This window comes from Halichoerus grypus, chromosome 13, assembly GCF_964656455.1.
Source record: "Halichoerus grypus chromosome 13, mHalGry1.hap1.1, whole genome shotgun sequence".
Classification (NCBI taxonomy): Eukaryota; Metazoa; Chordata; class Mammalia; order Carnivora; family Phocidae; genus Halichoerus; species Halichoerus grypus.
Genome location: NC_135724.1, coordinates 19,674,056 through 19,689,855, shown reverse-complemented (window position 1 = coordinate 19,689,855; position 15,800 = coordinate 19,674,056). Strand labels below are relative to the sequence as shown.

Below are 15,800 nucleotides of genomic sequence, written 5' to 3'. Positions count from 1 at the left end.
TATATTTGTGTGTGCAATAAACTTAAAAAAGTGTGCCAAAATCCTAATTTACTGAACATTCGTTTACTAATACTCATGAGACTTGGGGAACAGTCCTTTATAAAAATAGCCTGTGTATTTTCTTGTTTATGTTTCCTCTAAGGAAGGCAGCGTAGTCGAAAAGCATAAATTCATAAGGTATAGTTTAACTTTAATTGGTTTCCCCCCTTGCCTTTTCTGCTAAATATAATTTTTTCAAATCCCTATTTTCTTTTGCTCCAAAAGTTCCTCTCTCCAGATGGTCGGAGAGACTGAAACACTGTCATCCTCTTGATGAAAATGGATACCTTCCTGCCTCCATTTTGAAGCAAGCAGCGGCTCACGAAATTGGCAGTGAGCCTGCAGTGATATTCTCAGGTCACAGTAAAAGAAAGAGAAATTCACCAATAAAAAGGCAACTGCAGAGTTACCAAAAAATACTCCCATTTTTTTTTTTTACAGTGCACATCGAATAAACACCCTAAGAAAAATTACATAATTGCTCTCAGAACACCATGAATCACAAACCAAGCATTAATACAAGGTTTAGGATTTCACAAAGGATAGGTCCACAGAGACAGATGTGGGAAAATATGCATACACATACATACATCAAATAAATGCTACATATACCCCACACTGCCCTTGAAAATTGGGAGGTCCTGGAGACTGAACAAAACAAAAACAAACCAGAAGAACCCAGGCACACGTTAGAAAACAAGGATTTTTCTACAGTCATGGAGAGATACGAGTCCCATATTTCACGGGCTATATTTCATTTTATTTTTTACTTCTCCTCGTATTTTAAATATATAAATGTCTATTTGCTTCTACTTCCACGGGGCTTACAATAAGGAAGACATGTTTTCAAACATCTTTAAGAGACAATAAACCTTAAGCCAGGAATCTCCAAACAAATCAATACCCTTAAAGTTTTGTCATGCAAAGCCCAGTATTTTTCTTGAGAACTATACAACTAATAAACAGTTAGGGAAATACTACTGAATGTATTTGGAGAAGGTCTTGAGAGTAGGCTAAAAACACGAAAGAAACATTACTGTCTAGAAAAGGGGGAAATCGAAAATTAGATGATCTCATTCTAATGATAGAATGAGCTCAATACAGCTACTGTACCTACTACAATATATCTACGGTCCAGGCTATTAGTCTGACAGCGATTTGGCCAGTTGGTATTAACACAAGCTAAGTGTACTATGTGTTATCCCCAAATTTCAGAAACCAGCACATTTACTATAAAGCTGAAAATAAACTCTGACCCTATTATGAAGTCACTTTATATTTTAAAACAATTGAAATGAGTTCTTTTAGGATAATATATAGTTTAATTTTAATTATACTCTATTACATTACCTTTAAACATGTATATTACTATGTCCACACCATTCGATGACAGCTAACAAGGTTCACCTTCCTCCCCACCCCGATGTGGGCAGAATTAGTTGATATTTCTTCCAAAGAGATAAGGACAAATCTTTGGTAATTTTACCCATACACAAGGAGGCTACTGGACTATGAATTATGATCAAACTCAAAGATCTGAGAATAAGATCACTTATCCCAAATTCATAAGTACCACCTCCATGAAGAATATCTATGGGGTGACAAAGTTTTTAGGATATAGTATATAATTTCTATTTTTCTGGTGTTGTGGTCAAATGAGGACTCTTTAGATAAGATGAAAGTCTTATTAACAAGAAATGGACCATTGTTTATAGAAAAAAGGCAACTTCTGCAAATTTTATAAATTTTCTTTATACTGTAAATTTACAGATCAGGTAAAATGTTATTCTCTTTCCATTTACGTACTTCATCTTTCCCACTTCAAAAATTACTTTTAAGGTAAGCACCCTACAGAATTATTTATATAAATAAACCATGCATAGAACTATTAAACTTTCTTTTTAAAGATTTTATTTTTAAGAAATCTCTACACCCAACATGGCACTTGAACTCACAACCTCGAGACTGAGAGTCGCATGCTCTACCGACTGAGCCAGGCACCCCTATTCTTTTTAAAAGTAGAATTAAAGAATTTATTTAGTTCAGCTCCCCCTACATTTTAATTATAAGGAATTCAAAAATGGAATGGTCAAAACAACCGCTTTAGATCTGCAATTTGCCCAACAAACACAACTATCAATTGCTCTTTATTTTAGGTCATTTTCTTTAAAAATGGTGGCAGAGGTATAAGATGATATTTACGAAAACAGATTGATCATAATGCTCATACTTCAGTTTATCCTTAATGTTTTTATCTTTTTTTTTTAATTTTTTTTTTTATTTGACAGAGAGCGAGACAGCGAGAGAGGCAACACAAGTAGGGGGAGCGGGAGAGGGAGAAGCAGGCTTCCTGCGGAGCAGGGAGCCCAATGCGGGGCTCGATCCCAGGACCCTGGGATCATGACCTGAGCCGAAGGCAGACGCTCAACGACTGAGCCACCCAGGAGCCCCTGTTTTCATCTTTAATAACCTGAATGACCAGGCAGCTCCCTCCTTATTTTTACTTTGTCAACTATTTTGCCAATTTCTCAATCAAAAGCCTCCAAAGTAAGGGCTTCAATAATGTATTCAATAGAGACACTAAACTCAGTAAGAAAAGCTCACATCCGATTAATTTTAATTATTAATATTTTAGGTAACTGGAAAGATGACTTAAGTATTTGTTAACTAAAATAGTTTTTTATTTAACAGAACAATGACAAATATCCCAGATATCCTCAAATAGTTGGAGTCATTTTAATGACTAATACCAAAAAATCAGTCCAGTGAAAAATGAAATAAAAATCTCAAACTCTAGTTCAGTGTATTGAAGTGACCCCACCTATGAAACATGAGGAAAAGTCTAAAAGGAAACAAAAATCTACACTTAGTTTTTCTCTGATAAGGTAGCTTAGATCAAGGTGACTTTTGGCATTCTGATTCCTCCCACAAGAGAAACCAGAGAAGGGTGAAATTTTTGTTGCAAAATTGGAAATGGAGAATCTTGGCCAAAGCTCATAGGCTATAGCTCTTTTAGTGAACTGTTTGTTGAATAAAAGCTTCATGGGGAACTGATAGCAAAGTATAGTTTATGTCCAAATTTAGCACCATTATCTTTTTGCTTACATTTCTGAATTTAGAACAGAATCATACATATAGAAATTCTGAGTTTAACAAATCTCTCCAGATAACATTAAAAACCCTGAACTGATAAAAATAAAAATATGTATTTTTTCATTTTACATATTTAGTTTTTGTTGTAATTTGAGAAGTATTACTATATTAATTAGCTGTTCCATCTAAAGTTCCTGATTATCCTTTGCTCAGTCATCAAAGGAATAATATGATACCTTCTTTTAAATAGAATCTCCGCCTATTAGAAAAGAAGAAAACCAAGCAAACGTGCAAAAAAAAAAAAAACACGTGCAGAATGCATATCCTACCTTTCCCCTTAATGTTCTCATTTTTATCTGTCTTGGCATATCAGTTTCACTTATGAAGATTTAAAAAATAACAATGAACCATTTGTTTAGGGCCTCTTGTGGAATAGCTTTTGTGCTAGGAGCTCTACACATGTTACTTCTGACTTTCCTAAGGGTCATACAAGATGATTATTATGAATAGCAACATTCTTACTTCACAGGGCTCAAGGATAGTAGAGAGATCAATTGTATGGGCCCAAACCAGCCTGGGTGTGACTGCAAGGTTCACCATTCACCAGTTAGACAGCCGTGGACCTGTTCCTTTAACCTCTCTGGTCTCCAGATTCCTCCATGTGAGATGGGAATGGCAGAGCCTGCTATGCAAAGGTCTTACGAGCATAAAATGGTATGTTGTGTGTGAAACTAGAAGGGGACCTGGCACATATTAAGCATGCAAAAAAAAATCAGACAATAGGGTTAATGTTGTGCTGCTCTTGTTTTTATTATCTGAGGAAATGTGACTCAGGAAAGTTAAGCCATTTTTTTACATTAACAATTAATCAAGTGGTAAAGGCAGGATTTAAACTCTGGGTCATCAGAGTATATATTCTTTCCATAAAAAAAAAAACAATTCCTTGCTCTTAAAAGGCAAAGAAAAAAAGGTATTTTAAACTATCAACACAAGGCTATACTTTGATCACGGTTTATAGAACTATTCTTGTGGGGGGGTTCGTAATTACCTTTTAAGAAAATAAAATGTGATAAGGCATGTTCATAGTAAAACCAATCTGTATTAATGTCACTTGCTTCCTGAAGTGGGAAGCTGAGCTCTAAGGGGATACAGAGAAGTGGCTACAGATCATGTGTCACGAGGTGTGTAACTGAGTGGGGCCGAGTGATAACTACTAGGTTGTACAATGCACCTTTAACATTCCTTACCATCATTACCCCTTTGTGATTCTGCAAGTACCATCTGAATATAGAATTTACAAAAAGAATCAGTTCAGACTAACTGGAACATTGTAGTTGAGACTTTCAAACTCTTAAAGAGAGTTGCTGTGTGCTCCACGATGGCCGGAAAGTACAAAGCATAACTTCTGGTGCCCAAGTGCTAGCAGGGCTCACTTACTAGTCTAGACCTTGGCAGATTTTACAAATATTCTAAACTATGACAGCAAAATACTCAAATGCCAAGCATTCACAAATCTAGGCATATGCTTTGATGCTTCCCAGCATCTAATGGGGAAAAGTACTTGGAGGTCGATCAGCTGACTACTCAGGCAACTGGGCTGGAGCCTCAACTCTTAAAATGTTTTTTGAATGACACGGGTCCCAGTAAGAGAAAAGAAAGGCTCAAGGACACCTCCATATTCAGCAGAGTTAATATGGACACTGTAATTGTGCCACATGACCAAGTTAAAGGTACATCGCTAACTGATCCATAATGCAAGGGGAAGATGTGCTTAAAAGAGGCAATCTTCAGAGAGTACAGAAAAAGACTTGGCATAATAGTAGAACCCAGACCAACTGGGTTCAAATTCCAGCTCTCACAATTAATTGTGAGCTGGCTGGTGATGTCGTGAGTCTTAGTTTTCTCACTTGTGAAACTAGGTTATTCTTTTTGTGAGCATTAGAGATAATATCTGTCAAGCATAATTCTTAATCTGTTGTAGGCACTCAGTAAATGGTAGTATTATTCACATCTTGTTGTAAGTGCTAGTCACTGCTTATAGCTATTTTTAAAGTGTCTAGAATGGGGCTGTCCAGCACAGTAGCCATTAGTAATATGTAGTTATTTGAATTAAGCTTAATTAAAGTTACATAAAGTTAAATATCCATTCCCTTAGTCACACTAGACACATTAGCCACGTGCTCACTAGCCATACGTGGCCACTGGCTACCATATTGGATATCACCAACCTAGAACTTTCCCACTACAACAGAAAGTTCTGTTGGAAGCGCTGGTCTAGAGTGATGCTTGTCTGTGAAGAGTCCTACTGGGCCATGTGTGTCACCCTCTGTTAGAACAGCTATGACAAAAATGCCAGCTCATTTTAAGACTTGATATTCCCTTTAGGCTTCAAAAGCAAGAACTCTTTTGGTGGACTGGTTGGAGAGGTAACTTCTAGGTATCCCTAGTCCCTAGCATACAGCTGGCGTTAGTAAATGTTGCTGCTACTGAAGGGTAGGACATTTAGGTTTTAGTTTTATTTATTATGTTTAGAGTTCCCTGTACTACGACATATTTTTTAAAGTCCTTTTATAACCATCTGCCAAAATTCCTGCAAATTGTACCAAGTGGAACACGAGGCAAGAGTATCTGTGACTCTAGGTTTCTGGATGTGTAGAAAGCAAAAGAAATTCTGCAACTGCAATTTTGTCCTTGGCCCCTAGTGTCTTTGGCAAAGGAATTATAGTTAGACATGGTGTGATCACTTTTTCCAGACGATAAAAGTTGAACAGATGTTTAAGTTTTTCTGATCATGTGTTTTCACATTATTGGTAATTGGGTCCCTCTATTCTACTCTCACTTCATTTTTATTACTTTTTCTTTTTCTTTTTTTAATCTTTTTTATATGACTTCTTTACAGATGCTCCTTTCTCTTTTCATGCATTTTTCCACCTGCTGCCTCTGTCCTGCCTCTTGGCATCATATTTTTAAAGCTCAAGTGTCTTCAACCTTATTTTACAAATGAGCAAAAGAAGAGGTTAATGGACTTACCCAAGGGCCTGGACAGAGCCCAGGGCCCCTGACTTTGTATCCAGTCCTCTTGGCACTCTCCTTTCTAAAGTCTTTTTTAACTTTATAACTTAAATATTCTAATGGGCAGTAAAATGGCATAAAAGGTTAATAAACAGATTCAAGTAACAGAGTTGAGTAAGTTATTATAAGGTTTAAAGGCAGTTAATAATGCTCAAGGGCATATAACAGTCAGGCAGTAAATAATCCAAGAGTGCAAAAAACCAAAACCAACAGCAAACTCCAGGAATAAAAATTATGCACCTGGTATATTCTCAGTACAGTAGATATATCAAGTCAAGGAATATTTACTAATGGTAGAAAAATCCTATTTCATTTCCAGGTGATGGTTAAAGGCGAATTTGCATTATGGTCACATAAATAGGAAATCTATTTAGAGATAACACATAAATGTCTGCAGTATATTGACAAACTGATGGATATTTAATTATAAATAGAAAATTTCAGAAGTTGTAGGCTATTGAAATAGTGAAGCTTTTATGACCGTCTAAATCACCTGAAGCTTCTATAGGAATTAACCAAATAGTTCTAAATGCCCTAAAATAACTCCTGGTTAGAAGAGGTTCCCCCCCCCCCACAAACTATCTTTATTGGTAGTCTGAAAAAAATCACAATTATCTAAACATGTATAAAATGTACCATTAGTGTATATGATATTCCTATTTTTTCCACTAACAAGCAATTACCTGTCTTCACTCTGCTATACTCGTCACAAAAATATGTATATGATCCCCCTAAAAGAAATTCCTCGAGTATATAATATATATTTTTTAAATATTGCATTTATTTATTTTGTGAGAGAGCACGCAAGCGTGCGTGCACATGTGTGCAAGCGGGGGTGGGGGGGCAGAGGGAGAGGGAGAGAGAGAATCTTAAGCAGGCTCTACGCTCAGCACAGAGCCTGATGCAGGGCTCGATCTCACGACCCTGAGATCATGACCTGAGCCGAAATCAAGAGTCAGATGCTTAATCGACTGAACCACCCAGGCACCCCAAGTATGTAATATATTTAGAACACAAATCATTTTGAATGCATATCCATACACCCCATCACAAACATCACATATAATTTTTCCACTCTTCTAAATATCAACTGAGTTTTGGTGATTTGTTCATGATCAGATCAGTCCATGAAATCTAAAGCTACGTCCTATAAATGAATTGGAGCCAAGAGTTTTATTCTTCTCAGCCACCAAATTCCCTTATCTGTGTTAAGAAGTAGTAAAATTGTAAAAGTTTTGATTCCCTTCTTTGTTTGTATCTTTACCAATCAAATTCTGTAACTGGAAGACATCACAAAGACCCCAAAGAAAGCAACAGGAAGGAGAAGAAAGGCCCTGAGTGATGCATAAGGGATCAGCCTCCAGAGTTGGGTAAGCAGGCAGAGGTGGACAGCCTGCAGGCAATGCATTTCCCTAGGAGTGCACCCGGTCTGTGGCAAGACCAGCGATTATGCAGTGAAAAGTGAGCTGGACCCATTATTGTGGGCCTCCTGCGTGCAAGCTCCCCAGGAGCTAGGAGAAACCTGGTGTTCTTTATGGGCAGGCAGCTCTTCCTGTTCTTTCTTTTCTTCAAATAAAAAGGCAAGGACAATTCTTATGTTTGTTTTTTTTTTTAATATATAGCTAGCTACAGTATATTTTTCAAATCCCTAAATCAAATTTCAAACCCTAAAAATAAAATGAGTCCATGTAGCCTTTGACGTGTATAAAAATTTACAAAGGACGGAAAAAAAATCCCGCTTCATTTTTTTTAAAAAAGCACAAAGAATTACTAATAATTGTACAATAATATTATTGTAATTTAAATCTACATAGTATCCTGTTATTTTAGAAGGATTTTTAATGTGTTATCATTGCAAACCTGAGACAGTAAAACAGCCAGGAAAGGTACGGTGTGGCTTACGCTGCTATGATATAGTAGATATATTGTGATATAGAATGTTTGAGATTTTAAGTTGTTTTCACATATTATCCTACAACCATCTCAGTGATGCACGCAGGGAGTTGCCAATTAGAAAAAAGGAAAGAAGTCATTTTATGGTATCATCGCTTAACACTCTCCAGAAACGAAAAAGGACCTGGTCCCAATGCCTGCCAGCCCCAAGCTCTTGTCACACTTGGCATGACAAAAATCATGACAAAGATAAAAATAGCTAACACTTTACTTAGGACATGCCTGACACTATTCCAGAAAAAAAAAAAAAAAGGTACCTATACTACCTTATACTCGCTTTGTACACTAAAACTGCTGTTTGATCATCATCTCAATTTTATAAATAAGGCATCTAAGAGAGACTTTAAGTAACTAGCTCAAAGTCACACAGCTAGTTAATTGGCAAATCGGGCAAAATCGAGTAGGTTTGTTTCAGAGTTTGAGCTGTAACCACCATTCTACACCATTATCTCTTAATGGCTAAGAATTCACTCCAGGGTGTTCGTGGACTCCTCCCAACACGCAGCTCTATGAATCCCGGGCCCCTTACATCCACGCCCTGGCCATTTAGCATTCTTAGTGGCTAAGAATGCCGTTTTGCCTCAAGAGAAGAACACGAGGTGGCCACGATCCGGGGGCACAAAGAAGGCTCTTGAACGCAGCTACGGGAAGACCATTCATCTGTCTTCCAGGCACGAAGCCGAGCAAAGTAGCTGCAGGTATCAATACTTTTTGTTCAATTGAACTAATGTCAGAGAGAAGTGCAGTAATCTGCTGCAAGTTACACTGGCATTCAGCGGTGAAGCCAGACCCAGGCCTAAACACCAGGACACCAAACCGACAATAAAAAGCACCATATTATGACTTAAAGCCTTCAAGCGAAGTGTTAATATAGTTCCGTCTATGTGTACTAGCCTCTGGCTCCAAATACTTCTTTTTATTTTTACACCTGCTTTTCTCTTGCTCTTGGCACGAAGTGAGCAGACACTGTATGTTTGCTATTACTTTCAGCGTGGTATATCACAGGAATGCCCACCGCCAGCATTCTGAGTACCTTGGCCCTAGCTGAGAATGCCTTAAACTGATTCAGTTACACCTGGATAAAGATCTCTTGAAACACTTAATTGCATAAAATTTGGTCCAGGTGAAACCTGACTTCTTCGTGTTTACATTCTTTATGTTACTTATTCACGTGGGACTTGGCCTCATCACCAAGCTCAGGATGGACGCAGATAGACGACTGTGGATGTTAAGTGCCTCACAGTTCTTTAATATGTTCCAAACACCTAGCCAATTTGTTTCCAAGCTTTTATTTATTGAATGCTCGTCAGAAATTAAAGGTAATGTTAAGAAGAACATGACTTTCAATTTCTAACTTAAACAGATGTAACTGAATGATTTTGATCTCTGCTGCTATCACATCACATTCATGATTGTTAATTATTTCTAACGGATCATATCCCATCTCAACACTACCGACTATCACCAACCACAGAAACAACAAGGCTTAACCAAATATTATGGAAATATGCGCGCGCGTGTGTGTGTGACATCCAACGCAGAAGAGGCTCAAGTAGTGGCTAAGTATATGCATGAATGAATGAACACAACATACACACCAAACTAAGAATAACATCATAAAATCGAGAGAGATAAACATTCACTGTTCTGCCAAAACAGATTTTAGTGCTCTTCTCTATGTTTGAGGGCTGGGCTTGTGTTAGGAGGTGGAGACAATGATCTATACTAACCCATACTTAAGGGTTCTAAGAGTATTCTCCACCCTCTTCCCTTTGAACCCGAGACTATAGGTTGATGCCTGAAGCCTAGAGCTGACATCCTTCAGTGGATGTTAATAAGTTTGTCTTTTAAGAAGGGATCTAAGCTCAAATAATTTGGGGCACCATTGGGATAAACACATAACTTCAATGCTGCAGACCTTAGTCAGTGAACATTATCATGAGGGGTAAAAGCCTACATCCCTGGGAAAAACTCCACAGTCACAAACCCACTTTTCAACATACCTCCAATCATTCCCTATCTCAGGAAATGTTATCCTCTGCTTGGAGCTATTACAATTCAACGTGATGAGGTCTCAGATCTTTTCTCAAGAAATAATTTTTAGAAAGAATGAAAAAAAGTGGAAGAGGGTATAAGGGTCCAGAGGGGGTTTTATAAGAAGGGAAAGCGCCACCAAAGAAAAACACTGATTATGTTATAGTTTGACCTTGTGCAACCTAAATGTGCTATCCCTATTCCTCCAATCCAAGGTCTGCAGGGCTGCATTTGTGCATAATGAGCATAGAGGGCCAGAGAGCCATCATTCCTAAGTCAACATTCCTTCCCAGGAAGCAAGAGGGATTAGAGAGAAAGTTGTGTCAGACAAAAGCTGAAAGACACTTTCAAAAGTAGAGACCCAAGCAAGAAAAAAAAGATAGCAAGACCAAGGTTCTAACTGATATTGCAAAGACAAGAGGAATGGTCAAAAAAACAATTCACAAAGGGGTATGTATTTCTCTAGATACCTTCTTTGCCTTGAACTTAACAGTATAAAAGGAAATTGAGTGTAATTCTATGATTAGTCATTATAAAAAGTTCATATCTTTGTAACGTTTTAAATTATAAAGACTTTCTGGGGTACCTGAGGGGCTCAGTCGGTTAAGCGTCTGCCTTCAGCTCAGCTCATGATCCCGGGGTCCTGGGTTCGAGCCCCGCATCGGGTTCCCTGCTCAGTGGGGAGCCTGCTTCTCCCTCTCCCTCTGCCCCTCCGCCCCACTTGGGCTGTCTCTGTCGTGTGCACAAATAAATAAAATCTTTAAAAAATCTTAAAAAAAGGCTTTCTGTTTCCATGACCTTATTTAAGAATCATTTTGAGACAGATTATCTATCCAAGCAGTCACCCATCCCACCCGTCTTATACAGTAGGAGACAAAAGCTGGGAGAGCTTTTACATGACTGGGTGGGGACAGGAGTGGGGCTATGATCTACCTAGATTTTTTTCATTCCAAATCCCAAGTCAGAGTTGTTAGCACCTGATCAGAATGTCTTTCCAAATCACCTACGGTCTAAGGAATCTGGAGATCTAATTTTTATATTAGTAAATGATATCCACTAATGTTAACTAGAGTTAAAGATGAACCCTATGCTGTGGTTTGAAGCATCGAGCTTAGGCCTCGGTGCTTCAAATAGATGCCGTCATCTTCTGTTTACTGAGAGAATTGTTAGGAACAGTGAGTTTCCAGTTTGGTGAAGTTTTGAATAGGAATCATTGCCATGGTACACTGTAAAATCATTACCTCAGCCTCCCTTTCACAGAGGTGGGAAAAAAAGCACAAATTGTCTTTCTTCTGTCAAAACATATGGTCCTAACTCCTTTCAACTGAAAACAAAAGCATGAAATAATTACCAAATATAAGACTGTGGCACACACTGCAATGAAAAAAAAATAAGTATGTGAATTGTCAATATCTCTATCCAATCAACCACCTCTTTAACTGCTATCCATTCAAGGACCTGCCCCTCTCTCACGCCCAGGGCAAACTTTTAGGTAAAATCAGCCAGCAATATTTCACTGATGTAACACACAGCAGAGATTTTAGCTAGCACAAGGCTAGGTGCTTTGGTACATTAAAAAAAAAAAAAAGAAAGGACTCTAGAATTATCATTAGGAGCCAGTCCAGAAACCTCAGATGTATAACAAGCAACTAGAAGACATATGTTAAGTGAGTTGTATTTGTACAAAATATTTATGTCAAAGAAATGTAAAGGGAATTATCCAGGGTTATTCAAAGAATTCTTGAGGATGTGAGGGCTTAATAAAGAAGGGCAATAATATTCCTCAAAGGGAACAGGGCAGTAGAAGAACAAATTACCAATAAACAGTGCACCTCTTCAGGAACATTTAAAATATTATGGGGCGCCTGGGTGCTCAGTTGGTTAAGCGTCAGATTCAATTTTGGCTCAGGTCATGATCTCAGAGTCATGAGATCTAGCCCTACGTTGGGCTCCAGGCTCAGTGGGGAGTCTGCTTCTCCCTCTTCCTCTGTCCCCCACACCCCCCTGCTCGCACACACTTGTGCTCTCTCTTTCTCTCTCTCACTCAAAAAAAAAAAAAAAATATATATATATATATATAATTAAGTTGACTTTCTCTAATATTTGAATTTCAGATCCTTTTTCTCATCTGATCTAATTTTTCTTAATTTCAAAGATACTCAGTTTAAAGATCTTCTACTGGCTACCTCAAATATTTTTCTGGAATAACAAGGGTATAAATAAATATAAACAATAGTAATTAACAATGAAAATTACAGTAAGAATGTCCCTTTGATGTTTATCTAAGAAATGAAACCTTTGATAACTAAATTATTTTGTTCAATAATTTTGAATCTTTAAAACTAGAAATGTAAAATCCAGATGATTGCTTAATATTAACATAAGGGAAGCAGTTTAAAATTCTCAATGCTGACAAAATTAATGAGAGAATTTTTTACAAGAAAAGGAACATGGCAGTTTTACATAATCAGAGGCCGAGAATTGATTTTTGTCTTTTTTTTCTTCCTTGATAAATTAGTATCTGAGAACTTAAAAAGAAATACAGAGAAATGTTAAAAAGAAGCAAGGGATGTTTCCTTTTTTCTTTCACCTGATGGCGAAACATCCATTAGACTATAGTCCTTTGCTTATATAATTAGGATACATTAGGTCCTTTGTCTGGAAAATTTCTTAATCGTAGGTAGATCTGGAATTTCCTAATCTCTAGATAGATGGATTATGTATCTACCACGTGTGTTTGTATGTGCCTGTGTGCATGCATATTTGTGTATATTGTGATAAAATTACAGGTTTATAAAACACGGCAGCAGGGGATGGGAAGGAACTGCTTAATGGATATAGGGTTTCCTTTGGGCATGATGGAAATGTTCTGAAACTAGACAGATGTGGTGGTTGCTCAACATTGTTAATGTATCAAATACCACTGAATTGTTCATTTTAAAATGGTTAATTTTACATCATGTGAATTGCACCTCAATCAGTGCAAACAAAACAAAACATAGTAGCAGGCTCATAACCTTTATGCTGTCCTTCACAAAAAATATTAATGAGGACCCATCTGCAGGGAGATGGTATTCCAGTAGTAGAGAGGACCAATGATGGGTCAAACTTCTTAAGCAGTATGTCTTGTCTTCAGTTGCTGGATGGAAAATTTAGGCAAATAATGTAGCCCTCTTAGGAGAGGAGGCTGTCTTTCCACTGAAATCAAAACTGCTCTTTCAGCAAAGTCACTCATAATCTCTTTGTTAGCAAACTCAATGGAAACTTTTTGTTAGCAAACTCATTCTACCAAGATGCACTTAAGGCTTAATGGGAGCGTATATATGCCAAACCTATCAAACTGTACATTCAAATATGTATGATTTGTTGTATATCAATTATACCTCAATAAATCAGTTAAGAAGTTTAAAAAAAAAGATGAAGTTATGATTCTCCCTCATTGCCAAAATATCTTAAGTGAGTTAACTAGCTATGAATAATGGTCTCTAATGTGCTCTAAGGACCAGGAGATCATTTTTCCACTTTTGATTCTATTGCTCATTAATTGACTACAGGTAGGTCATTAACCTCTCTTTCAATCTTATGATATTTATTTGAAAAGTAGAGATCATAACATCTGCTGCTACACAGAGATGGAGTACAAATAAGATCATGCACTGAGAAAACACCTTGAAAAAGTATGGACCTCAAGGTATCTCATTTGTATAGCATGTTCAGCCCCCTGATGATGCTTGAAATATTTTTTGATGGTGATGAGTCTGTTTTCTTTAATGGAAAACCTCTTGATATGTGAACAACCTAGTCAGCTTTTGTCTCTAACAAGCACAAACAGGAAGGGTACTAGTGCTGTAATATAGACAGGATCATGGACCAAAATCCTTTACAAAGAATGAGCTCAGTAAGTTTTCATCAAATATTATTTCATCTTCTAAACTTTCCCAGCATCTTACTGTAGAAATGTGTAAATTTTATGAAGTATAGAAGTCTTTTCTCCCATAAAACACAATGGGCTCCTGGGGGGAGGGGAGCAGAGGGTGTGATTTGGAGCACATTTCATTCAAAGGCTTGCCCACAGCAGATGCCCAAGAAATAGTCACTAAGCAAACAAGGGAAAGAGCCAAAGTAAAAGAGGACCAATTCTTTCTTTCACTTAAAAGTTTACACAGCAGATTTTTAGCACTGAAGTGCCTTACAGAAGTAACCTCAGGTATCTTTGTCAAGAAAAACTGTCCTCTGAATCATGAATGGCTTCTTGAAGGTACTGCACATGAGGGTGAACCCCTGGCCTCATACTGGGAAGAGGGCATCATGTGGAGATAACACAGATATGTAAGATACTACACTGCAATTCCACAGATCTTCAGCATTGGATGTGCAAAACTTCTCAAGGAACTCACGTAAAATTGATGAATATTGCGGACTTGCTCTACCTGTGATATCTGTTCCTTAGTTTCTGTGTCTACCTTTTAAAAATAAAGACTGCATGAAACCACAACAAAGAGTCAGTCTGTGACTTTAATTTTCCAAAAAAAAGAAACAGAAGTCACAGGTAGGTTAAGAGCACATATCACCTTTAACTGTGTTTTCTACCATTTCTGTTTGATAGGAACCCCAAACAGACTGGACTGTGATAAGGAGGCATAACTCAGAATATAAATCAAGCTGCACTCACCACTTTAAAAATTCTCCCTTTCCATCTGCCATCTGATTTGTCCTGTTCTTTCATGGCTCTGTTCAGATCTGTTTCATCTCATTGGTTTGTATGGCTTGCTTTCCCCTTTGCATGTCTTCTATCTTGTGTTGCTGTCTTCTGTTTTATATTTATGACCTGTTTTCCCAAATATGTTCCAGTTCCCTGGGGTGTGTGTGTGTCTCATTCTCTTTTCCTTCACTCTCTCTGTCTGGTAGATAAGATGCTTGTTGCTCATTTTCTGGTGGTGATGATGATGATGACAATGACAATGACAATGATGATGGAAAAGCAGCAGGTGATGCCCTTTCTCCACTTCTTTACCTTCCCTCCACACCCACTACCCCAGTGGAACTGCTCAAGAGCTCCTGGATGCTGCAGCCCAAGGTCATCTTTATCTCTCAGCAACATTGGACACTGTTGACTACTTCTTCCTTCCAGTCAGATTTGCTTCCCTTGGCTTCTCTGACTAGGTTTTCCTGGTCTTTCTGCTATCCCTCTGCACTTTTAAATTCAATGACCTCTTGGGCATACCCATTTGAAGGGCTCCTTATTACAGTCATGATAAGATCTAAACTCCTTTATAGGGTGCACAAGGCACTGTATGATCTGGTCACTGCTGACGTTTTCAGTCCCATCTCTTACTACTATCCTTTGGCACTATGATCTCCAGTCATCCTGAACAACTTTCAGATAACAGTATATGCCATGCTCTTCCTTAATCCAGTATTTTGCTTGTTTAATACCCATTCATTCTTGGACCCTGCTTCCTCCAGGCCAAATCTGGGACAGGCACCCCTCCTGTGTCCATCTCTAGCAGTCTGTGCTCCCCCACCAGTGCATTATCAAAGTACATTTGGCTGTCTACGTCCTTGTCTATCTCGTGTCTGTCTTGTTCGGAGCTATATTCTAGCACCTT

At 37.9% G+C, this 15,800-nt stretch overlaps 1 protein-coding gene across 23 annotated transcripts in view; it reads right to left on the bottom strand.

Moving 5' to 3' along the window:
• TCF4 (transcription factor 4) overlaps positions 1–15,800 on the bottom strand; it is a 349,462-nt gene that overhangs the window by 56,407 nt on the left and 277,255 nt on the right. The window lies entirely within an intron of this gene.